Raw genomic sequence first — 26795 nt, forward strand, 5'->3', positions numbered from 1 at the left:
TGTGTACAAGAAACTTGCTTTAGATCCAAGGAAACAGGTTGAAAGTAAAAGTGTGGAGAAGTGTATTCCTTGCAAATAGTAACCGAAAGAGATAAGACTCTATTGACATCAGAAAAAAAAAATTATATCAAAAAAGGTTATAAAAACAAAGAAAGATACTTTATATTCACAAAAGTTTCAATACAATGAGATGTAAGAATCTACATTTACACACTTAATATCAGATCATTTAAATATAGGAAACAAAATTAGAAAGAATTCAGCTACTCAAGAGGCTCTGGCATGAGAATTGCTTGAACCCAGGCAGAAGCTGCAGTGAGCCAAGATCGCACCACTGCACTCCAGCCTGGGTGACAGAGTGAGACTCAGTCTCAAAAAAAAAAAAAAAAAGGACAGAAAAACAATTCATTAAAATCGGGGAGTAAAAAATGAGCAAAACAGAAAATTTAAGAGATGAAAAATAATTGTAAGAACATACTATCAACAGAGTAAAAAGGCAGCACACGGAATGGAATGAAGTATTAGCAAGTCATATGTCTGATCATTAATATCCAGAATATATAGAGAACTAAAACTAAAAACAACCACAACAACAAAAACTCGATTCAAAAGTGGGAAAAAAGACTTGAGTAAACATTTTTCCAAAAAAAAGTATACTAAGCACATGCAAAGAGTACTAATCCTCAGGGAAATGCAAATTAAAACTTCAATGGGACACCACCTTGCATCCATTAATATGGCTACTCTCTCTCGCTCACACACACACACACACAGAGAGTAGGAGGGGAAAGCAGAGCAAGATGGCCAAATAGAAGCCTCCAGCAGTCATCCTCCATGCAGAAACACCTAGTTGAATAACTATCCAAACAGAAAAGGGCACCTTTATAAGAACTAAAAATCTGTCAAGCAATCACACTGCCTGGGTTTAACATCATATTAAGAAGGAGGCACTGAAGAGGATAGGAAAGACTGTATCCAATCCCACAGCATCAGCCACATGGCACTGAGAAAGAATCTGATAACTTGAGAAGGGATACTGCATAATTGTGGAACTTTGTATTGGAAATTGGTGCTGCCTGTCACAGTAAATAGCAACATGGGGCAGAACACAGCTCACCCATGGAGGAAGCATTTAGACCAGCCCGACCCAAAGGCAAATTATTCATCCCAGGAGTCAGAACTTCGGTTCCAGCAGAGCTCACCATTGTGGGTTAAAGTAATCTGGGTTCTAAATAAACTAGTAAGGTAGTCTAGGCCACAAAGACTGTAATTCCTGGACAAATCCTGGTGCTGTGTTGGGCTTGGAGTCAGTGGTCTTCTGCAGCACATTACCTAGTGAGACACCAGCTGGAGTGACCACGGGAGTGCTTGCCTCACAGCTACCCTAACCCAAGACAGTGCAGCTCCTGACTTTAGGAGAGACTTCTTTCTTATGTTGAGGAGAGGAGAGGGGAGAGTGTAGAGAACTTTAACTTGTAACTAGGATACCAGCCCAGTCAAAATAGAATAGGGAACAAAGCAGAGCTCTGTGACTTCCATTCCAGGTTGTAGTTCCCAGATGACAATTCTAGACACACCCTGGGCCAGAAGGGAACTCACTGCCTTGAAGAGGAGGAACCAGTCTTAGCAGGAGTCATCACCTGCTTACTAAAGAGTCATTGGGCCCTGAACAATCAGCAGCAGTATCCAGGCAATACCTGCCATGGGCCGTGGGAGAGATGCAAAGCTATGCTGGCTTCAGATATGACCCAGTATATTCCCATCTGTGGCGTCTGTGGAGAGTCTCCTTTTGCTTGAGGACAGGAGAGGGAAGAGTAAGTGGGACTGTGTCTTGCAGCTTGGGTACCAGCTTGGCCATAGTGGGGGAGAACAGCATGCAGGCTCCTATGTCCCCAGTTCTAGGCCTCGGCTCTTGAATGGCATTTCAAGACCTGGCCTGGGCCAGAGGGGAGCCCCTGTCATGAAAGGAGAGACTCAGGCCTGGCAGCATTTACCACAAGCTGAATGAAGAGCTCTTGGGCCTTGAGTGAATATTGTGGTATATATACCACACTTTATTGTGTATATATATACACACACACACATATATATATATACACACACACAGTGAAATATTTTTCAGCTTTAGAAAGAAAATTATGACATATGCTGCAGCGTGGATAGGTCTTGAGGACTTGATGCTAATTGAAATGAGTTGCTCTGAAAAAGACAAATACTGCATGATTCCACTTATATGTGGTATCTAGAGCAATCAAATTCGTAGAAACAAACCTCCAATACTTAAAATGTGTGATCTGGGTTGGAACTAGGGCCATTGTAGGTAGAGTTAAGAAGAGGTCCTAGTGAAGTTAAGGTGGGTCCCATACAAAAGGAGAAGAGACACAGAGACATAGACACAGGCAAACTGCCATGTGACAATGGAGAAGAGGTTGAAGTGCTTCAGCTGCAAGCCAAGGAATGCCCAGGACCGTGGGTAAGTCATCAGAAGCTAGACAGAGGAAAGGCAGATTCCTCCCCTACAGGTTTCAGGGAAATAATAACTCTGATTGCATCTTGATTTTAGATGTCCAGCTTCTAGAACTGTGAGACAATACGTTTCTCTTGGGTGTTTTGTTTTTTTTGTTTGTTTGTGTGTTTTAAAAAATAATAAAATTACACAGACAGAAAATAGAATGGTGGTTGCCAGGGATTGAGGGGAGGGAAGAATTGGAAGTCGTTATTTAATGAATATAGCGTTTCAGTTTTCCACAACAAAAAATGTCCTGAAGGTGGATGGCGGTGATGTTTGCACAACAGGATTAATGTGATTAACACCAGTGAACTGCACACTTAAAAATGGTTAAGATGGTAATTTTATGTTATGTGCATCTTGCCACAATAAAATAACTGAAAAAATAAATGAAAAAGCATACTACATAAATTTTTACACCTCTAAAAATGGTCATTTTTGTTATACTTACTCAGGTGTTACAATAAATAGGTTATAGCTACATGAATCAGTATAGACATCAATAACATGAATGTTGAAGAAGAAAAGAAAACTGAAAATTGATATATTCATGTCTATTTATACATCTTTTAACACTGTGAATGAGGCTATACATTTTTCAGATACACCACATACATACTGTGTAACAATATAAAAATATCCCTGGAATTCCTGGGCTTTCTGAGGTAAATTCAGATTGTGGTTTCCTCTTGGATAGAACATAAGGCACTGAGATTAGAGAGAAACACATGGTGTGGTTAAGGCTGCAGCTGTAACAGTAATGTTATCCATATCTGTCTGTCTATCTATCATCTATCTAAAATCTGAAGCAAATATGACAAAATGGGTGGTGGGTAAGAGGTGTTTATTGATTTGTCACTGTAAGTTTTTATAATTTGACATATTTATTTGAAATGTTTTAGAAGATTCATTAACGCAAGTAGTTTATTCAAATTTAAATCAATTCTACCTGTAAGCTGTAATTCATGTTTGTCCCAAACATATGCCCATATTTGTTAACCGTGATATTTACTAACATGCTTTTTTGCCCATTCAACACCTCAAATATAAATTTTGAGGGATGATTTCACATCTTCAGTATTCACTCATGGTGATATTTTTAGTCACAAAATTTGGGAATATCTTTGTTATTTTTACACCAAACCCATATATTTTTTCTTTTCATTTCCAACAGTGAGAGCAGTAAACAAAATTCTTCCATTTGATAATCTTTCTAATATTTACAGAGAATTAATATTGTCTTATTTCTAACTACCTCCATTTTCTTCACCTGTCCCTATACGAGATACGTTTGAAAGATTCTCTCAAGGCCAGTCATTTCCTGGGGGAGAGATTAACTGAGAAGAAGGAAACCCAGCAAGCCAGGACCATTGTCAGTAACGCATGCCCTGGAGTTACCATATTTAGACAATCCAGGAGAAGAAATTGTATTTGTTGAAGAAAATACAATAGGTGCCACAAACAATTCAGGGTGTGTTATTAACAGCAAAGAATCATAAAGGCATTATTGAAAAGTATTTTTGATCCTTGACAGGATACAGTGAGAGTAAAACAGGATCCACTGCCTAAAGAAGGGGCTTTAATGATAATTGGTCTAATTATGACACAGAAAAATATTCCATCTTATTTTTATAAAATTATGCTGTGGATAAGATACACAGAAGACTAACTCTACATTTAAAAGGAATCATAAGGAAATAAGAAGGCAGAAGGAACTGCAATAGCACACTGAATATTAAAATACCTATTAGTTGTTTTAACAAGCTTTAATATTCTGATAACTTACTTTCAGGGCAGGGGAATCAAGCATTACTGATATCCAATATTTACAATATTAAAGGCCTAGTTCACTGTCTTTGTGGAGGCATTTGTTTTTGAGACTTCCCAATTGCTTTGTCTATGTTTTATCTTAAATATTTTCACAATGAAGATTCTTATCAATACTTCATCTCAAATAAATAAATACCCATCATAAAAAGACAAATATGTTCTTATGTGTTTGAAGGCTTTCCTAGCAGGTTTTGAAAGATTGCCTATACTGATGTTTGTGAAATAAAGGAAATGAGCCATAAGAAATAAATCAACATGTCATATAAAAGCCTTGCATGGAGGGATGAGAAATGCTGATGTAAACATTAAACCACTGGAAATCACTGTTGCTTTGGAAAACACTAACGACAAGTAACAAAGGCATCAAATATATGGAACTTCCAAAGCTGCTAATATTTTAGCACACACAGAGTTATGTCATAGGCTATAACACAAATTAAATGAAAACTTTTATAATGCAATCTTGTGGTGATCAACTAGCCACAAAAGCCACTGTGCTAAGAATCCTCCCATTAAAAAATATTTAAGATTTTACTTGAGCACAGTAAAAACATTTGTTAAGATTTGCAATGCACAGTACCCAAGCCAACTACCCAGCCAGAACCAAGATTTACCAAAGTCTCTAATAATATAATCAACCTTGTCTCCTAATATATTACAGTCAGGAAAGCTGCTCGCCTTTCTTATACCTATTCATATTTTTCTCATATTTCTATCCTGAGGTACTATGCTTGCTATCAAATAATCTGTACTCCAAGAAGATATGTATTCTATGATTTCCATGTCCATATTCACACCCTTCAGAAAATAGTTCTTTTCTGACAGTGTTCCACAAAAGGCACATGAAACGTCTTTATTTTCTGACCCAGGGCTGTCTCTGGGAACTTACTTTGGGAGTGCAAGTATAGTTCAGAAATGGGGGACTTAAAATCCCCAGGTGCAACCCTTGACCCATTGTGAAAGGAGCCAATGAATAAACATTCCCACTTCCTATTATTCAGACAGATAATTCTGGGAAATGTTTGTACGTTTCTCAAAAGTTCTAGATAGAAACAAACAGGCATTGCCTACAATAGTGACCCCAACATTAAATCTTCATGCTCTTTTTTCCTTATTCCCTGCCTCATTATCCCAGGAATTCCACTCTACCTGGGACCATCTTGAAAATAAACAACCCATCATAAGTCTTTGTCTTAGGCTCTGCTTCAAAGGAACATCAAGATACCGGAGGATTTTTGGAAAATAGAAATTGGGTTATGGTTTTTCTTAAAGCCTTCAATGGATCATCATTTCCTGTGAGATATAATCCAGGCTCCTTGGTGTGAGGCATATAAAGATTTTGATGGAATAATTTTTGTCTAATGCTCTTATCTTCTCTGTCACAGTGAATCCTCAAACACTATTACCTTGTAAGATTGGATTGCTTGCAAATGCCTCATGTCATGATGTTTTAAGTATCTGCCCTTTGTACTTGTTTTTATTAATACACCTAATTTTTTCCCCAATATGCAAAAGGCCTACACAACCTCTTTTGTTCAACTATCCCCTACCCTTCAGACACAATATCTCATGTATTCCTTTGTGTATCCAGATAATTATTTTGCACTTACCATGGTCTATTTGTTTAACCCATTTGTGTCTGTGTTTATTTCCTCTACTTTATGAGGCAAAGGCTGATATGTTATTCACTTTTTAATTCTCATGTCTATAAAGGGTGATTCGTAAAAGGTAGTTATAAACATTCATTGAAAGATTGATGAAGTATATGAGCAGAAAACTGTTAATCAATACGATTATGATTCACTCATTCTCCTCTTTAGTGAACCCATGTACCACTTCATGTCATTGTGACTAACCCTTTTTTCAGATTCTCCAAGTGAACCCCTGGCAGGTATTCCCTTTAGTAACTCCTTAGATTGCGGTCATCCTGGATGGTGGCACATTATGACCACATAATTCCTGAATAAGTGTAATTTCACTGTTGTTTATATAATTAAATGGTGAATTGCATTTGCCCATTTATAAATGTTTTATGAGTCTGCTACACTGCTTATTGAATACAGATGAATGGAATGCTCTTCTAAGAGAATTAGCTTCCACATTGAAATAAGCATAATTAAGATTTAATATATTACAAAGATTGAGTCAATCTTTATTTGTTATTGGAATTTAATAGAATTATATAAATCCTCTCTATACATTGAAAATATAAGCATATTAATTTAAAATTCACAGTATTAGTAGTTTTTCTTTTAATAGGAGATAAAATGACAGAAAATGTAGGAGAAAAAGTATTTCTTAGAGGCTCTAAGGGTTATTCTATTCTGAGTTGGTTTTGTTTCTTCTTGTTATTACTAGAAGAATAACTTAAGGACAAAGTGGCATTCACTTTACTGGTTTAAGTAATATGTGGTCTACCTGGATGCCAATTAGTGGTAAATGGAAACTCAGACAATTGGAGTCACATCTAAGAATTCACTAAACTTTGTAAATTACTTTTATCTTCAGACATGAGTCAAACAGGAGCAGAAGAAAAATCAATACAAAATCCCATTTTAATTTGAGTTCCAATCACAGAATTGCTTCCAATAAGCTGTTAGTACCTTCAAAAATTAGATGTTTTGAAGTTTCTATTTCAAATGGACTTATTTCATCTAGTTGTAAATAATCTACATAATTTTAAAAATTGTTAGAGCAGGAAACTCCTTGCTATAAACTATAAAACTCTTGTTATAAACTAAAACTGCTAAACTTTTTGTTGATTAAAGGTATAGGCGGGCTGAAAGAAAAAAATGTTAAAGGCAGCTAGAGAGAAAGGATTGGTCACCTACAAAGGCAAGCACATCAGACTAACAGTGAACCTCTCAGCAGAAACCCCACAAGCCAGAAGAGATGTGGGGGCATGTATTCGATATTTTTAAAGAGAAGAAATTTCAACCAAAAATTTCATATCTGGCCAAACTAAGCTTTATAAATGAAGGAGAAATTAGGTCCATTTTACACAAGCAAATGCTGAAGGAATTCATTTCCACCAGACCTGTCTCATAAGAGCTCCTGAAAGAAGCACTAAACTTGGAAAGGAACGACTGTTACCAGCCATTACAAAAACATACTTAAGTATACAGACCAGTGAGGCTATAAAGAAACCACGCAAGCAAGTCTGCATAGTAACTAACTAACAACAAGATAACAGGATCAAATCCACACACATCAACACTAACCAAATGTAGATGAGCTAAATGCTCCAATTAAAAGGCACAGGGTGGCAAGCCTGATAAAGAAGAAAGTCCCATGCATGCTGGATAAAGAAGAAAGACTCAATGGTATGCCACCTTTAAGAGACCCATCTCACATGCAATGATGCCCACAGGCTCAAAATAAAGGGATGGAGAAAAACCTGCCAAGCAAATGGTAGAAAACAGGGATTACAATTCTAATTTCAGACAAAACTGACTTTAAACCAACAAAGATCCAAAAAGACAAAGAAGAGCATTACATATGGTAACGGGTTCAATTAAGCAAGAAGGCTTAACTGTCCTAAGCATACATGCACCCAACGTAGGAACATCCAAATTCATAAAACAAGTTCTTAGAGACCTTAAACAAGACTTAGACTTCACACAATAGTATGGGAGAATTCAACAACACACTGACAGTGTTAGACAGGTCATCAAGGCAGAAAATCAACAAAGATATTCAGGACCTGAACTCAGCACTGGATCAAACTGATCTGATAGACAGAAATAAAAATACTCACCACCCCAAAACAACAGAATATACATTCTTCTTATAGCCACATGTCATATATTCTCAAATAGACCACACAATTGGACATAAAATAATGTTCCGCAAATGCAAAATCATACAAAACACACTCTTGGACCACAAAGCAATAAAAGCAGAAGTCAAGACTGAAAAAATCGCTCAAATCCGTGCAATGACAGCAAAATTTAACAACCTACTCCTGACTGACTTTGGGGTAAATAAAGAAGTCAAGGCATAAATCAAGAAGTTCTTTGAAACTGATGAGAACAAAGATACAACATACCAGAATCTCAGGGACACAGCTAAGTCAGTGTTAGCAGGAAAATTTATAGCACTAAACACCCACATCAAACAGTTAGAATGATCTCAAATTAACAACCTAACATTACAACTAAAATAACTATAGAACCAAGAAAAAAACGACCTTGAAGATAGCAGAAGACAAAAAATAACAAGAGTTGAACTGGGAGAAGCTGACACATTAAGAACCATTCAAAAGACCAATGAATTTAGAAGTTGGTTTATTGAAAAAAAAAATAAGATATATAGGCCACTAGCTGGACTAATAAAGACGAAAAGAGAGGAGATCCAAATAAACACAATGAGAAATGACCAGAGATGTTACCACTGACCCCACAGAAAGACAAATAACCATCAGAAACTACCATGAACACCTATATATGCAAAAATTAGAAAACCTAGAAGATATGGATATGTTATTACTAGAGGAATAACTTAAGGACAAAGTGGCATTCACTTTACTGGTTTAAGTAATATGTGGCCTACCTGGATGCCAATTAGTGGTAAATGGAAACTGAGACAATTGGAGTCACATCTTGGATACATATGCCATCCCAAGTCTGAAGTAGGAAAAAATTTAATTTCTGAACAGACTAATAATGGGCTCTGAAATTGAATCAGTAATAAATACCCTACCAACCAAAAAAAGATAAAGATCATATGAATTTACAGGTAAATTCTACAAGATGTACAAAGAAAAGCTAGTTCCATTCTTAATGAAACTGCTCTAAAAAATTGAGATGGAGGTACTCATCCCTAACTCATTCTATGAAGCCAACATCTTCCTGATAACAAAAGCTGGCAGAGACACAATATAAAAGAGAAAACTTCAGGCCAATATCCTTGATGAACATCAGTGCAAAATTTCTTAACAAGATACTGGCAAAGTAAATCCAGTGGCATGTCAAAAAGCTAATCCACCATGATCAAGTAGCGTTTATACCTAGGATGCAAGGTTGTTTCAACATACACAAATCAATAAATAAGATTAATCACAAAAACAGAACTAAAGACGAAAACCACATGATGATCTCAATAGATGCATAAAAGGCTTTCTATAAAATTCAACATCTCTTCATGTTAAAAACTCTCAATACAATATGTATTGAAGGAACATACCTCAAAACAATGAGTCATCTATGACAAACACACAGTCAACATCATAATAAATGGGCAAAAGCTGGAAGAATTCCCCTTGAAAACTGGCACAAGACAAGGATGCCCTCCATGACCACTAATATTCAACATAGTATTGGGAGTCCTGGCCAAAACAATCAAGCCAGAGAAAGAAATAAAGGGCATCCAAATAGGAAGAAAGGAGGTCAAACTATACCTGTTTGCAGATGACATGATTCCATATCTAGACAACACTATAGTCTCAGCCCCAAATCTCCTTCAGCTAATAAATGACTTCAGTGAAGTTTCAGCATACAAAATGAATGTACAAAAATCACCAATGTTCCTATACACCAACAAGAGCCAACCTGAGAGCCAAATCACGAACGCAATCCCATTCATAATTGCCAAAAAAGAATAAAATACTTAGGAATACATTTAACTGGGGAGGTGAAAGATGTCTGCAATAAGAATTATAAAACACTGCTCAAAGAAATCATAGATGAGAAAAAGAAATGGGAAAACATTTCCTGCTTATGGATGGGAAGAATCAATGTCATTAAATGGCCATACTGTCCAAGGATATTTATATATTCAGTGCTATACCAATGACATTCTTTACAAAACTAGAAAAAACTACGTCAAAAGTCATAGGGAACCAAAAACGACCTTGAATAGCCAAGGAAATTGTAAGAAAAAAAAAAAAAAAAACAAAGCTGGAGGCATCACATTACCTGATTTCCAACTACACTATAGGGCAACAGTCACTAAAACAGCAAGGTACAAAAACATACACATAGACCAATGGAACAGAATAGAGAGCCCAGTGACAAGGTCGCACACCTACAACTATCTGACTTTTGACAAAGTTGAGAAAAACAAGCAATGGGGAAAGGGCTTCCTACTCAATAAACGGTGCTGGGATAACTGGCTAGCCATATGCAGAAGATTGAAACTGGATCCCTTCCTTAAACCATATACAAAAATCAACTCAAGGTGGATTAAAAACTTAAATGTAAAACCTAAAACTGTAAAATCTCTGGAAGACAACTTGGGCAATACAATTCTGAACATAGAAACTTGCACAGATTTTATGACAAATATTCCAAAAGCCATTGCAACAAAAACAATTGACAAATTGGATCTAATTAAACTAAAGAGCTTCTGTACAGCAAAAGAAACTATCAACAGAGTAAACAGATACCTTACAGAATGGAAGAAAATCTTTGCAAACTATGCATCTGACAAAGGTCTCATATCCAGCATCTATAAAGAACTTAAACAAATTTACAAGAAAAAAAAAAACTCCATTAAAAAGTGGACAAAGGACATGAACACTTTTCAAAAAAAGACATACATGAAGCCAACAAATGTAAGAAAAAAACTAGTATTTCTGATCATTAGATAAATACAAATTAAAGCCACAGTAAGATACCATCACACAGCAGTCAGAATGGCTATTATTAAAAAGTCAAAAAATAACAGATGCTGGTGAAGTTGCAGCAGAAAAGGAACACTTATATACTGTTGGTGGGAGTGTAAATTAGTTTCACCATTGTGGAAACCAGTGTAGGGATTCCTCACAGAGCTAAAAAACAGACCTGCCATTTGCCCCAGCAATCCCATTATCTCACAAATAAAACGGGACGCATTTTTTTCCAGTGTGCATGGAACAATACCCAGCATCCTTTCTTGAGGGTGGAAGGTGGAGGGTGGGAGGAGGGAGAAGATCAGAAAAAATAACTAATGGGTACTAGGTTTAGTATCTGGTTGACAAAATAATCTGTATAACAAACCCCCGTGACATGAGTTTACCTATATTACAAACTTGCACACATGTCTCGAACCTAAAATAAAAGTTCAAAAAATAATCAAGTAAAGCAAACCTAACTAGACACTCTCTACAAAAAACATGCTTTAAATATAAGCGGTTTAGGTTGTTTAAAAGGAAAATGATGGAGAAACATCATCAGGGAAAGATACAGACATTACATAATGATAAAGGGGTCAATTGTTTAAGATAATATAACAATAAAAAGGAATATTTACCTAAGAACAAAGCTTCAGTGTGCATGCAAGAGTAAGTGATTGGTCTGAAAAGAGAAATAGGCAAACCACAATTATGGTTGAGTATTTCGACACACTTGTCTGAATAACTGATAAAACAAGTAGGCAGAAATTCAGTATGGTTCTAGATGATCTGAAGAACATAATCAACCAACAAAATCTGTTTGACGTATACTGAACACTCCACCATCTACAGCAGAAAATGTATTCTTTCAACTGTGCATAGGACATTCACAATGATAGACTGCATAAATAAATCTTAACAAATTTGAAAGGTTAGAAATCATGTAAAGTGGATTGTTAGACCATAATAGAATTAAAGTAGAAATTGATACAGAAAAATATCTGAGAAATCTCTAAATATTTGGAAATTAAGAAATACATTTTTAAACACCCCATTCATCAAAGAAAACATTCTAAAGAAATTAAACATATTTGTACTAAGTAAAAATTGCAATGTAAAAAATCAAAATTTGTTGAATGCAGCCAAAATGGGGCAGCTAAAGTGAAAAGGATATTTATGACATCCAGTGTTTCTATTAGAAAATAAGAAATACAAAAAAATTAGTAATCCAAGATTCAATCTTAAGTAACTAGAAAAAGAAAAGTAAATTAAACTTGACATAAGCAGATGGAAAAAAATTTTAAATATTACAGTAAAAATCAATAAAATTAAAAAAGAGAAAACAATAGGTAATATCAATAAAACCAAAAAACTAGTTCTTTGAAAAGATTAAGAAAACTGATAAAACTTTAACTAGTTTGACTGAGAAAAAAAAAAAAACAGACACAAATACATCAGGAATGAATAAGAACATATCACTACTGTTTCCACAGATACTAAAAGAAAAATATGGAATTAATATAAACAATCTATTTTCATAAATTATAAAACTTATATGAAAATCAACCAATTCCTTGGAATTCACAAATTATCAATATCCACACAAGAATAAATATGAATCATTCCATTCTTATTAGAGGAACTGAACATGTAGTTTTAAATATTCCATACAAGAAAACACCAAGTTAAGATAGTTTCACTGGAAAATATTTAATGAGAAATAATACTAATTCTACATAATATTTCAAGACTATAGAAAAAGAAGGAGGAGGAAGAGGAAGACTTTAAAATAATTATGACTGATTTGCTATGAAAGATGGATGAAAGATCAATAAAATAGATGAAGTGGCAGAAAATACTGACTTGGAATTTATAAACAGCAACCAATGCATGTTCTGGAATAGGAAAATACAGAATCCGAAGTTGATAACTCAGTAATTTTATAGCAATTTAGCCATAACAGGGAGGTTACTGAGGCCAAAGATAAATAAAATATCCAGATGACTTTCACAAGAGAATAAATGGTATCACGCTTAATCTGCAGCAATGATGATTTGCAGGCATTGGATAGAAACAAATGTATGACTGAAATTATTAAGAGAAGGGAGGAAGCAAAGGGATCCCTAATTTTACCCTAGCTTTCTCCCTGATGGCAGTTTAAAAATGTAATACAGAAATACAGAGTCTAAGTGTACTGGTCTAAATGAGTTGAGAAAGTGTAAATCACAGTGCGGGGCTACCCAGGTAAGTGTGATTTAGGAGGCAAGATAGTTTAGAGGAGGATTACATAGAGAAACCTCTACAATAGTTGTTGAGATTTCTCCCTGGATCTTTGGCTGACTAATAAACTGCACGTGAGCTACGCAAAATTCTGAGAAGGCTTTGACATAACATCTGTGGAGAGACCAAAAAACTAATCAAATATCTGAAAGGCCATACTTAACCAGAGTGGAGAGATCCGGGATCTCAATTAAGACACCACATAAGCTATGTTCTAAGGATGTTGCCCTAAAAATAAAGGATAAGACATAAAAGAAAAGTAAGGACTAAAAGAAATCTAGTCTAACAAACCTAAAATCAAGCTCTGACAAGATTAATGTTACCTCTGATGATCTGACAGTTTTCTAGAACAAAGTTTCACATATTTTAGAGACAGACCACATAACTTAGATGTTCATATCATACACTATGTCCAGAATTAACTGTAAAAACTGCCAGATATGTGAAATGTAGACTGAAGGAAGGAATTCACAGCTGCCTGGAAACAGCAGATGATAGAACTAGAAACTTGAAGACAGGTAAATCACAGCTCCAAGGAAAAGGGAATAAAAGACTGCAAGACATGCATGACACTTCAAAATATTCACATCTGTGTAACTGGGATCTCAGAAGGAAGAGAGAGAGCAGCAGAGATACCGAACATAAGACAAAGGAATCTTTGAAAAAATCATAGTCCAGTATTTTCCAAATCTGATGAAATGTATTAACCTACACATACAAGAACATGAGAAACCCCAAGCAGAATAAATGCAATAAAACCACATCTAAGTGGGGAAGGGTTGGAATACTACCTACTGAGTACTCTGTTTACTATCTGGGTAGTGGGTTCACTAGAAGCCCAAGCCTCAGCATTATGCAATATACCTGTGTAACAAACCTGCCCACATACCACCTGAATCTAAAATAAAATAATAAATGTAAAATAATAAAAACAAAGCAACACCTCAGTACATCAGAATATTATAAGCAAAATACAATATTAACACATCAAGAAAAAAATGACTATTAAAAGTACCGAATGAAAAAAAGGCAACCTAGGATTCTATATCTAACAAAATACTATTCAAAATTCAAAGTAAAATAAAAATGTATTGTACACAAATAGACACCCACACACACAGGCAATTTATCACCAAATGATCTTCGCTAAAAGAAATATTAGTCTTAAATCTGAGACCTGTAACTATAAAACTATTATAAGAAAACACTAGGGAAACTCTTCAGGACATTGGTCTGTGCAAAGGTTTCTTGAGTAATACTCCACAAGCACAGGAGACTAAAGCAAAAATGGACAGATGAGGTCACATCAAGTTAAAAAGCATCTGCACAGCAAATGAAACAGTCAACAAAGTGATGAGACAACCCACAGAATGGAAGAAAGTATTTGCAAGCTACTCATCTGACAAGGTATTTATAACTAGAATGTATAAGGAGCTCAAACAACTCTAATGGAAAAACATCTAACAATTTGATTTAAAATGACCAAATGATCTGAATTCACATTTCTCAAAAGAAGACGTACAAATGGCAAACAGACATATGCCAAGGTGCTCAACATCATTGATCATCAGATAAACGAAAATCAAAATTATGAGATATCATCTCACTCCAGTTAAAATGACTTCTATCCAAAAGATGGGCAGTAAAAAATGCAGAAGATGTAGAGAAAGAGGAACTCTTGTACATCATTGTGGGAAAGGAAATTAGCACAGCCACTGTGGAGAATAGTATGAAAGTTCCTCAAAAAACTACACATAGAACTTCCCTATGATCCAGCAATTCCACTGCTAGATACAATCACAAAAGAAAATAAATCAGTATATCAAAGAGATATCTTCACTCCCATGTTTCCTACAGTACTACTCACAACAGGCAAGATTCAGAGCCAACCTAAATATCCATCAACAGATGAATGAATAAAGCAAATCTGGTACATATACACAATGGAGTACTATCCAGCCATAAAAACAAATGAGATCCTGTCATTTGCAACAACATGGATGGAACTAGAGGACATTATGTTAAGTGAAATAAGTCAGGCACAGACAGACAAACTGCACATATTCTCACTTATTTGTGGGAGCCAAAAATTAAAACAATTGAACTCATGGAGAAAGAGAGTAGAATGATGGTTACCAGAAGCTGGGAAGGATAATGGAGAGGGTGGGAAGCAGGAGTGGTTAATAGGTACAATAACATGGTTAGGTAGAATGGAAAAGATTTAGTATTTGACAGCACAACAGGGTGCGTTCAGTCAACAATAATTTATTATACATTTAAAAATAACGAAAAGAGTATAATTGGAATGTTCATACCAAAAAGAAATGATAAATGCTTGAGGTGATGGCTACCCCATTTACCCTGATGTGATAATTACACATTATATACCTGTATCAAAATAGCTCCTGTACTCCATAATTCTGTATACATACTATATACACATAAACATTAAAAATTAAAAATCATATAGGGAAAACATTTTTTCAAGCGCTCTAAATTTAAACTGACAAATATAAACTATGAGAGGAATACAAAAATACAATTAAAAAATATTAAAAGAAGCTAGGTGCCAGGTGTGCTGGCTCTTGCCTGTAATTCCAGCACTTTGTGAGACCAAGGCAGGCGGATCACAAGGTCAGGAAATCGAGACCATCCTGGCTAACACGGTGAAACCCCGTCTCTACTAAATATACAAAAAATTAGGCATGATGGCGGGCGCCTGTAGTCCCAGCTACTCGGGAGGCTGAGGCAGGAGAATGGCGGGAACCCGGGAGGCGGAGCTTGCAGTGAGCCGAGATCGCGCCACTGATTCCAGTCTGGGCGGGCGACAGAGCGAGACTCCATATAAAAAAAAAAAAGAAAGAAAAGAAGGAAAAAAAAAAAGCTAGGGGCGGGCACAGTAGCTCACACCTGTAATCCCAACACTTTGGGAGGCCGAGGCGGGTGGATTACCTGAGGTCAGGAGTTTGAGACCAGCCTGACAAACATGGAGAAACCCCTTCTCTACTAAAAACACAAAAATTAGCAGGGCGTGGTGGTGGGCGCTTGTCATCCCAGCTACTTGGGAGGCTGAGGCAGGAGAATCGCTTGAACTCAGGAGGCAGAGGTTGCAGTGAGCTGAGATTACGCCATTGCTCTCTACAACAAGAGCAAAACTCCGTCTCAAAAAAAAAAAAAAGAAGAAGAAGCTCAAAGAGAAATATTCTAGATTGAACCATGGAACTGAGTAAAAGATTGAATGGTTATAGAAATGTTAAACATATGGACATATGAAAATAAATTTACCTGTTTAAAACAATAGAATAATGGTATTAAACATTATGATATGTAAGATTTTGATCATATATATGAGTAAAATATTTGAAAACAGAAACACAAAATGCATAAAGTCAATAAAAAGGTAAAAATGTAGTAACCTTATTATGATTAGGAAGTGACAACGTATGAATTTAAAGCAGACAGTATTAATAGAAATGCGTATTCTAATTTCTAAGGTTACCACTAAAATAACAGTAAAAGACAGTGTAATTTAAAAGGTAATGCAGGACAGAAATGGAATAATAAAGATGAGCTATACATAGAAAAGATGAAAAAGGAAGAATGAAAGAACAAAGGACAAATAGATGATAAATTTTAACCCAATTATAACAGTTAATACATTAATTGAAAATGATTTGTTCACTTCAATAAAAATAATGTCAAACTCTATAGGTCAAACTCTATATACCTACAGTATATGCGTTTCTAAGAAACACATTTCAGATATAAGAACAGAGAAAAGTTGTAAGAAATAGGAAAAAATATAACAATTTAAAAAGTTGGTGTTATTTTAAAATCAGAAAAAAAATTTAAGGAAATAGGATTAGAAGAAATAAAAAGAGATGTTTTATAAAATTAAAGGGTCAATTGGTCAATTCCAAAGGAAGATTTCTTAATCCTAATTTTTATGTGTCAAGTAACAGCTTTAAAATATATAAAGCAAATTTTGACAGAACTAAAATGAAGGATGGACAAATTAACAATCTTAGGAATTTTCACATATTTCCGGGATTAGTTGAAGAGTTCAACACAACTCTGTATAATTTTCAGATCATGCAGACAATATTTGGTGAGAATACCTGACCAATATAATTAACTGATTTGACCTACTGGACATACATAGAAAAATTCATCCAATGACTGAGGAATACAATTGTTAGCAAGTATGCATAGGTTATCTGTCAAAAGAAACTATATCCTGGGCTATAAAGTAAGTGTAAAAAGAAAACAATGAAGTGGCTCACGCCTATAATCCCAGCACTTCGGGAAGTCAAGGCAGGTGGATCACGAGGTCAGGAGATCGAGGCCATCCTGGCCAACATGGTGAAACCCCGTCTCTACTAAAATACAAAACAATTAGCTAGGCGTGGTTGCATGTGCCTGTAGTCCCAGCTACTTGGGAGGCTGAGGCAGGGGAATTGCTTGAACCTGGGCGGCAGAGGTTGCAGTGAGCCAAGATGGTGCCACTACACTCCAGCCTGGTGACACAGCAAGACTCCGTCAAGGAAGAAAGAAAGGAAGAAAGAAAGGAAGGAAGGGGCCGGGTGCGGTGGCTCACGCCTGTAATCTCAGCACTTTGGGAGGCCGAGGCGGGTGGATCACAAGGTCAGGAGATCGAGACCATCCTGGCTAACAGGGTGAAACCCCGTCTCTACTAAAAAATACAAAAAAAACTAGCCGGGTGAGGTGGCGGCGCCTGTAGTCCCAGCTACTCGGGAGGCTGAGGCAGGAGAATGGCGGGAACCCGGGAGGCGGAGCTTGCAGTGAGCTGAGATCCGGCCACTGCACTCCAGCCTGGGTGACACAGCAAGACTCCATCTCAAAAAAAAAAAAAAAAAAAAAAGAAGGAAGGGAGGAAGGGGAGAGAGAGAGAGAGAGACGGAAGGAAGGAAGGAAGAGAGAGAGAGAGAGAGAAAGAAAGAGAGAGAGAGAGAAAGAAGGAAGGAAGAGAGAGAGAAAGAAAGAAAGACAGAAGGAAGGAAGGGAGAGAGAGAGAAGGAAAGAAAGAAAGAAAGAAAAGAAAAAAGAGTATCTTCATAATTTGGGGATGGCCAAAATTTTTCTCAATAAGACACATAAAGAACTAAATATATAGGAAAAGATTGATAAATTAAATTTCATTAAATTTACACTAATAAAGGCCAACACAGAGACTCGGAGAATAGAATTTTAACATGCATATCTGACAAAGAACTCATACGTCAAATGTACAAAGAATTCTGACCAATCAGTAAAGAACAGATAAAAGGATAAACAGCCCATAAAAATAGGCAAAATCAAAACAGCTAAAAAAAGAAACAAAATAGGGCAAGACTTTTGAACAGATACTTCACAAAGAAAAGGGTATCTACATAGATCAACCTTTATAGTCACCAGAAAAACAAAAATTAAAACTACAGTAAGAAGCCATGAAAAGGCTCTGATGAAAAAGACAGAAAATATATGAAGTGTAAGCACAAATAGAATTGTGTTATGCTGTTGGTTTAAGTGTAAAAGTGTAAAACTACTCAAGAAGGCTGTTTATAGAGTATCTAATAAAATTTAAAATATTTATATTCTTTAGGACACATCAATTTCATTCCTGGGTATATGCTGAAGGGAAACTGGTGCTTACATCCATTTAAGATGTATATACATAGTCATGGCAACATTACTCACAATAGCCCAAATTAAACTTTACATAATAGATAGATAGGAGGTGCCTAATTAACACACCACTGAATTAGGTGACTGTGGTGGCACCTAAAAGCAGGTCCCATCCTCAAGTAGGTTATCACTGCAGATGGACCCGAGGACATTTTTATAAGTTGGTTTCAGGCTATCATAAGACTCCTTTCCCAGCACTTTATTTTTTACCACAACTGCCACACTGTTTATGTAGATTGCATATACTCTGTTTTGTACAATGTACATTTAATATTTTGATTTTTTCCATTAATATCTATTCCAATTCAGGGACCACTTACTTGTCAGCTGCTTGTATGCACTAATAACTCTACAGTTTTTTAATGTATTTGATTTATTTCAGTTCTGATCAAATTTATTTCCAGTTATGGGTTAGTTGCCTTCTAGTTGTAAATCTGTTTATACAGCTCTCTTTGTCTCAAAGTCAAATTTGGAAGTAAAAAGCTGCTGGAATCAAATTATTGAACTCTTAAGTTTATATTCACTACTGTTTTATAGCATGCTATACTGTTTAAATAAGAGTTGCTATTGGATGTTGAGTGCTTTCATTGAAATTTTTCTATAAAAATTCTATTTGAGATTCCTTTAAATAAATGGTCAGTGCGGATAGGCTGACAAGATGGCCGAATAGGAACAGCTCCAGTCTGTAGCTCCCAGAGAGATTGATGTGGAAGGTGGGTGATTTCTACATTTCCAACTGAGGTACCTGGTTCATCTCCCTGGGACTGGTTGGACAGTGGATGCAGCCCAAGGAGGGCGAGCCTAAGCAGCGTGGGGCATCGCCTTACCCGGGAAGTCCAAGGGGTCAAGGAACTCCCTCTCCCAGCCAAGGGAAGCCATTAGGGACTGTACTGTGCACTCCGGCCCAGATACTGTGTTTTCCCCATGGTCTTTGTAACCTGCAGACCAAGAGATTCCTTCTGGTGCCTACACCACCAGGGTCCTGGGTTTTTCAGCACAAGACTGGGCAGCCATTTGGGTAGACACTGAGCTAGCTGCAGGAATTTTTTTTTTTTTTTCACATCCCAGTGACGCCTGGAATGCCAGCGAGACAGCACCATTCAGTCCCCTGCAAATGGGGCTGAAGCCAGGGAGCTAAGTAGTCTGGCTAGGCGGGTCCCACCGCCACAGAAACCAGCAAGCTATGATCCACTGGCTTGAAATTCTCCCTGCCAGAACAGCAGCAGTCTCAGCTCAACCTGGGATGCTCGGGCTTGGTAGGGGGAAGGGCATCTACCACTGCTGAGGCTGGAGTAGGTGGTTTCACCCTCACAGTGTAATCAAAGCCACCTGGAAGTTTGAACTGCGTGGAGTCCACCCCAGCTCAGCAAGGCCTCTGTGGCCAGACTGTCTCCTCTCTGAGCAAGCATCTCTGAAAAAAAGGCAGCAGCCCCAGTCAGGGACGTATAGTTAAAACACCCACCTCCCTGGGACAGAGCACCTGGGGGAAGGGGTGGTTGTGGGCGCAGCTTCAGCAGACTTAAATGTCCCTACCTGGCAGCTCTGAAGACAGCAGTGGACCTACCAGCACAGCATTCAAGCTCTGATAAGGGACAGAGTGCCTCCTCAAGTGGGTCCCTGACCCTCACATATCCTGACTAGGGGACACCTCCCAGTAGGGGCCGACAGACACCTCATACAGGAGAGCTCTGGCTGGCATCTGGCAGGTGTCCCTCTGGGACAAAGCTACTAGAGGAAGGAACAGACAGCAATCTTTACTGGTCTGCAGCCTCTGCCAGTGACACCCAGGAAAACAGGGTCTGCAGCAGACCTCTAGCAAACTCCAGCAGACCTACAGCAGAGGGGCCTCACTGTTAGAACGAAAACTAACAAACCAAAAGGAATAGAATCAACATCAACATGAAGGATGTCTACTCAGAGACCACATCCAAAGGTCACCGACTTCAAAGACCAAAGGTAGATAAATCCACGAAGATGGGGAGAAATCAGCACAAAAGGGCTGAAAATTCCAAAAACCAGAATGCCTCTTCTCCTCCAAAGGATCACAACTCCTCACCAGCAAGGGAACAAAACTGGATGGAGAATGAGTTTGATGAACTGATAGAAGTAGGCTTCAGAAGGTGGGTAATAACAAACTCCTCCAAGCTAAAGGAGCATGTTCTAACCCAATGCAATGAAGCAAAGAACCTTGAAAAAAAGGTTAGATGAATTGCTAACTAGAATAACCAGTTTAGAGAAGAACACAAATGATCTGATGAAGCTGAAAAACACAGCATGAGAACTTCGTGTAGCATACACAAGTATCAATAGCCAAACGATCAAGCAGAAGAAAGGATATCAGAGATTGAAGATCAACTCAATGAAATAAAGTGAGAAAACAAGATTAGAGAATAAAGAGTGAAAATAAATGAACAAAGCCTCCAAGAAGTATGGGACTATGTGAAAAGACCACATCTGTATTTGATTGGTATACCTGATAGTGATGGGGAGAATGGAATCAGGCTGGAAAACACTCTTCAGGATATTATCCAGGAGAATTTCCCCAACCTAGCAAGACAGGGCAGCATTCAAATTCAGGAAATACAGAGAACACAACAAAGATACTCCTTAAGAAGAGCAACCCAAGACACATAATCGTCAGATTCACCAAGGTTGAAATGATGAAAAAAATATTAAGGGCAGCCAGAGAGAAAGTTTGGGTTAGCCACAAAGGGAAGCCCATCAGACTAACAGCAGATCTCTCAGCAGAAACCCTACAAGTCAGAAGAGAGTGGGGACCAGTATTCAACATTCTTAAAGAAAATAATTTTCCACCTAGGATCTCATATCCAGCAAAACTAAACTTCATAAGCGCAGAAGAAATAAAATCCTTTACAGAAAAGGAAATGCTGAGAGATTTCATCACCAACAGGCCTGCCCTACAAGAGCTCTTGAAGGAAGCACTAAACATGGAAAGGAACAGCTGGTACCAACACTGCAAAAACATAGCAAATTGTAAAGACCATTGATGCTATGAAGAAACTGCATCAACTAACGGGCAAAATAACCAGCTAGCATCATAATGGCAGGGTCAAATTCACACATAACAATATTAACCTTAAGTGTACACAGGCAAAGGGCTCCAATTAAAAGACACAGACTGGCAAATTGGATAAAGAGTCAAGACCTATCGCTGTGCTGTATTCAGGAGACTCATCTCACATGCGAAGACAAACATAGGCTCAAAATAAAGGGATGGAGATACATTTACCAAGCAAATAGAAAGCAAAAAAAAGCAGAGGTTGCAATCCTAGTCTCTGATAAAACAGGCTTTAAACCAAGAAAGACCAAAAGAGAAAAAGAAGGCCACTACATAATGGTAAAGACATCAAAGCAACAAGAAGAGCTAACTCTCATAAATATATATGCACCCAATACAGGAGCACGCAGATTCATAAAGTAAGTTCTTACAAAGAGACTTAGACTCCCACACAATAATTGTGGGAGACTTAAACACCCCACTGTCAATATTAGACAGCTCAATGAGACAGAAAACTAACAGATATGCAGGACTTGAACTCAGCTCTGGAACAAGCAGACCTAATAGACATCTACAGAACTCTACACCCCAAATCAACAGAATGTACATTGTTCTCAGCACCATATCGCACTTCTCTTAAAATTGACCACATAATTGGAAGTAAAACACTCCTCAGCAAATGCAAAAGAAGGGAAATCATCACAGTCTCTCAGACCACAGTGCAATCAAATTAGAATTCCGGATTAAGAAACTCCCTCAAAAGTGCACAACTACATGGACACTGAACAACCTGCTCCTGAATGACTACTGGGTAAATAACAAAATGAAGGCAGAAATAAAGATGTTCTTTGAAATCAATGAGAACAAAGACACAACATACCAGAGTCTCTGGGACACATTTAAAGCAGTGGGTAGAGGGAAATTTATAGCACTAAATGCCCATAAGAGAAAACAGGAAAGATCTAAAATTGACACTATAACATTACAATTAAAAGAACTAGAGAGGGATCGGCTGAAGCTATGGCAGAATAACATAAATTGTGAAGATTTCATGGACATTTATTAGTTCCCCAAATTAATACTTTTATCATTTCTTACACCTGTCTTTACTGCAATCTCTGAACATAAATTGTGAAGATTGCATGGACACTTATCACTTCCCCAATCAATACCCTTGTGATTTCCTACGCCTGTCTTTACTTTAATCTCTGAATCCCATCATCTTTGTAAGCTGAGGAAGATGTGTCACTTCAGGACCCTGTGGTGATTGTGTTAACTGCACAAATTGTAGAGCATGTGTGCTTGAACAGTATGAAATCTGGGCACCTTGAAAAAAGAACAGGATAACAGCAATGTGCAGGGAACAAGGGAGATAACATTAAATTCTGACTGCTGGTGAGCTGGGCGGAAGAGAGTCATATTTTTCTTCTTTCAAAAGCAAACAGGAGAAATATCACTGAATTCTTTTTCTCAGCAAGGAACATCCCTGAGAAAGAGAATGCACCCCGAGGGTAGGCCTCTAAAATGGCCACTTTGGGAGAGGCTGTCTTTTACGGTCAAAGATAAAGGGATGAAATAAGCTCCAGTCTCCTGTAGCACCCCCAGGCTTATTAGGATGAGGAAATTCATGCCTAATAAATTTTGGTCAGACCGGTTGTCTGCTCTCAAAACCTGTCTCCTGATAAGATGTTATCAATGACAATGTGTGCCCAAAACTTCATTAGCAATTTTAATTTTGCCCATGCCGTGGTCCTGTGATCTCGCTCTGTCTCCATTTGCTTTGTGACATTTTATTACCTTGTGAAGCATGTGATCTCTGTGACCCATACCCTATTCGTACACTCCCTCCCCCTTTTGAAAATCGCTAATAAAAATTTGCCGGTTTTACAGCTCTGGGAGCATCACAGAACCTGCTGACATGTGATGTCTCCCCCAGACACCCAGCTTTAAAATCTCTCTCTTTTGTACTCTTTCCCTTTATTTATCAGAGCAGCCGATACTTAGAGAAATAGAAAAGAATCCACGTTGAATATCAGGGGTGGGGTTTTCCCTGATACAGGAAATAACCAAGATCAGAGCAGAACTGAAGGAGACAGAGACAAAAAAAACCCTGCAAAAAATCAATGAATCCAGGAGCTGGCTTTTTGAAAAGATCAACAAAATAGACCACTATCCAGACTAATAAAGAAGAAAAGAAAGAAGAATCAAATAGATGCAATAAAGAATGATAAAGGGGATATCACCACTGATCCCACAGAAATACAAACTACCATCAGATAATACTATAAACACCTCTATGCAAATAAACTAGAAAATCTAGAAGAAAAGGATAAATTCCTGGACACATACACCCTCCCAAGACTAAACCAGAAAGAAGTCAAATCCCTGAATAGACCAATAAAAAGTTCTGAAATTGAGGCAGCAATTAAGAGCCTACCAACCAAAAAAGTCCAGGACCAGACAGATTCACAGCTGAATTCTACCAGAGGTACAAAGAGGAGCTGGTACCATTCCTTCTGAAACTATTCCGGACAATAGAAAAAGACAGAATCCTCCCTAACTCATTTTATGAGGCCAGCATAATCCTGATGCCAAAACCTGCCAGAGACACACACAAAAAAAGAAAATTTCAGGCCAATATGCCTGATGAACATTGATGCAAAAATCCTCAATTAAAAAAAAAACGGCAAACCAAATCCAGTAGCACATCAAACAGCTTATCCACCACGGTCAAGTCAGCTTCATTGCTGGGATGCAAGGCTGGTTCAACACACAAAAATCAATAAACATAATCCATCATATAAACAGAATCAATGACAAAAGCCACATGATTATCTCAATAGATACAGAAAAGCCCTTCAGCAAAATTCAACAGCCATTCATGCTAAAAACTATCAATAAACTAGGCACTGATGGAAAGTATCTCAAAATAATAGCTATTTATGACAAACCCACAGACAATATCATACTGAATGGGCAAAAACTGGAAGCATTCCCTTTGAAAACCGGCACAAGACAAGGATGCCCTCTCTCACCACTCCTATTCAACATAGTATTGGCAGTTCTGGCCAGGTTGTCAGGCAAGATAAAAAAATAAAGAGTATTCAGGTACTAAATGAAGAAGTTGAACATCTCTGTTTGCAGATGACACGATTGTACATTTAAAAAACCCCATCATCTCAGCCCAAAATCTCCTTAAGCCGATAAGCAATGTCAGCAAAGTCTCAGGGTACAAAATCAATGAGCAAAAATCACAAGAATTCCTACACACCAATTGCAGACAAACAGCCAAATCATGAGTGAACACCCACCACAATTGCTACAAAAAGAATAAAATACCTAGGAATACAACTTACAAGAGATGTGATGGACCTCTTCAAGGAGAACTACAAACTACTGCTCAAGGAAATAAGAGAGGACACAAATGAAAAATACATTCCATGCTCATGGATAGGAAGAATTAATATCATCAAAATGGCCACACTGCCCAAAGTAATTTATAGATTCAATGCTATCCCGATCAAGCTACCATAGACTTTCTTCACAGAATTGGAAAAAACAACTTTAAATTTTATATGGAACCAAAAAGGAGCCCACATAGCCAAAACAATCCTAAGCAAAAAGAACAAAGCTAGAGGGATCATGCTGCCTGACTTCAAGCTATACTACAAGACTACAGTAACCAAAACAGCATAGTACTGGTAACAAAACAGAGATATAGACCAATGAAACAGAACAGAGGCCTCAGAAATAATGCCACACATCTACAACCATCTGATCTTTAACAAACCTGATAAAAACAAGCAGTGGGGAAAGGGTTCCCTATTTCATACATAGTGTTGGGAAAACGGGCTAGCCATATGCAGAAAGCTGAAACTGGATCACTTCCTTACACCTTATACAAAAATTAACTCAAGATGGATTAAAGACTTAAACATAAGTCCTAAAACCATAAAAACCCTAGAAGAAAACCTAGGCAATACTATTCAGGACATAGGCATGGGCAAAGACTTGATGACTGCAACACCAAAAGCAATGGTGACAAAAGCCAAAATAGACAAATGGGATCTGATTAAATTAAACATTTTCTGCACAGCAAAACAAACTATCATCAGAGTGAACAGGCATCCTACAGAATGGGAGAAAAATTTTGCAATCTATCCATCTGACAAAGGGCTAATATCCAGAATCTACAAAGAACTTAAACAGATTCACAAGAGAAAAAAACAACCCCATCAAAAAGTGGGCAAAGGATATGAACAGACACTTCTGGAAAGAAGACATTTATGCAGCCAACAAACATATGAAAGAAAGCGTATGATCACTAGCCATTAGAGAAATACAAATCAAAACCACAATGAGAGACCATATCATGCCATTTAGAATGGCAATCATTAAAAAGTCAGGAAACAACAGATGCTGGAGAGGATGTGGAGAAATAGGAACGCTTTTACACTGTTGGTGGGAGTGTAAATCAGTTCAACCGTTGTGGAAGACAGTGTGGCAATTCCTCAAGGACATAGAAGTAGAAATACCGTCTGACCCAGCCAGTCCCATTACTAGGTATATACCCAAAGGATTATAAGTCATTCTACTATAAAGACACATGCACATATATGTTTATTGTGGCATTGTTCACAGCAGCAAAGACTTGGAACCAACCCAAATGCCCATCAATGAGAGACTGGATAAAGAAAATGTGGCACATATATACCACGGAATACTATGTAGCCATTAAAAAGGATGAGTTCATGTCCTTTGCAGGGACATAGATGAAGGCGGAAACCATCATTCCAAGCAAACTAACATAAGAACAGAAAATCAAACACCACATGCTCTCACTCATAAGTGGGAGTTGAACAATGAGAACAGATGGACAC

General features: G+C 37.4%; 1 long non-coding RNA gene across 2 annotated transcripts in view; it reads left to right on the plus strand.

The window, feature by feature from the left end:
• Positions 1-444: 444 nt before the first annotated feature.
• The window catches only part of LOC108584411, a 32080-nt gene continuing 5729 nt past the window's right edge, over positions 445-26795 (plus strand). Inside the window, exons 1-3 of one of the 2 annotated variants that reach the window (XR_002520633.2) lie at positions 445-1814; positions 2310-2473; positions 19515-19609. This is a non-coding gene — a long non-coding RNA (uncharacterized LOC108584411). Of the gene's footprint in view, positions 2474-19514; positions 19610-26795 lie in introns of both variants that reach the window. The other variant, XR_001899436.3, reaches the window with a different exon arrangement.

The sequence above is a fragment of the Papio anubis genome, chromosome 2 (genome assembly GCF_008728515.1).
Source record: "Papio anubis isolate 15944 chromosome 2, Panubis1.0, whole genome shotgun sequence".
NCBI classification, from domain to species: Eukaryota; Metazoa; Chordata; class Mammalia; order Primates; family Cercopithecidae; genus Papio; species Papio anubis.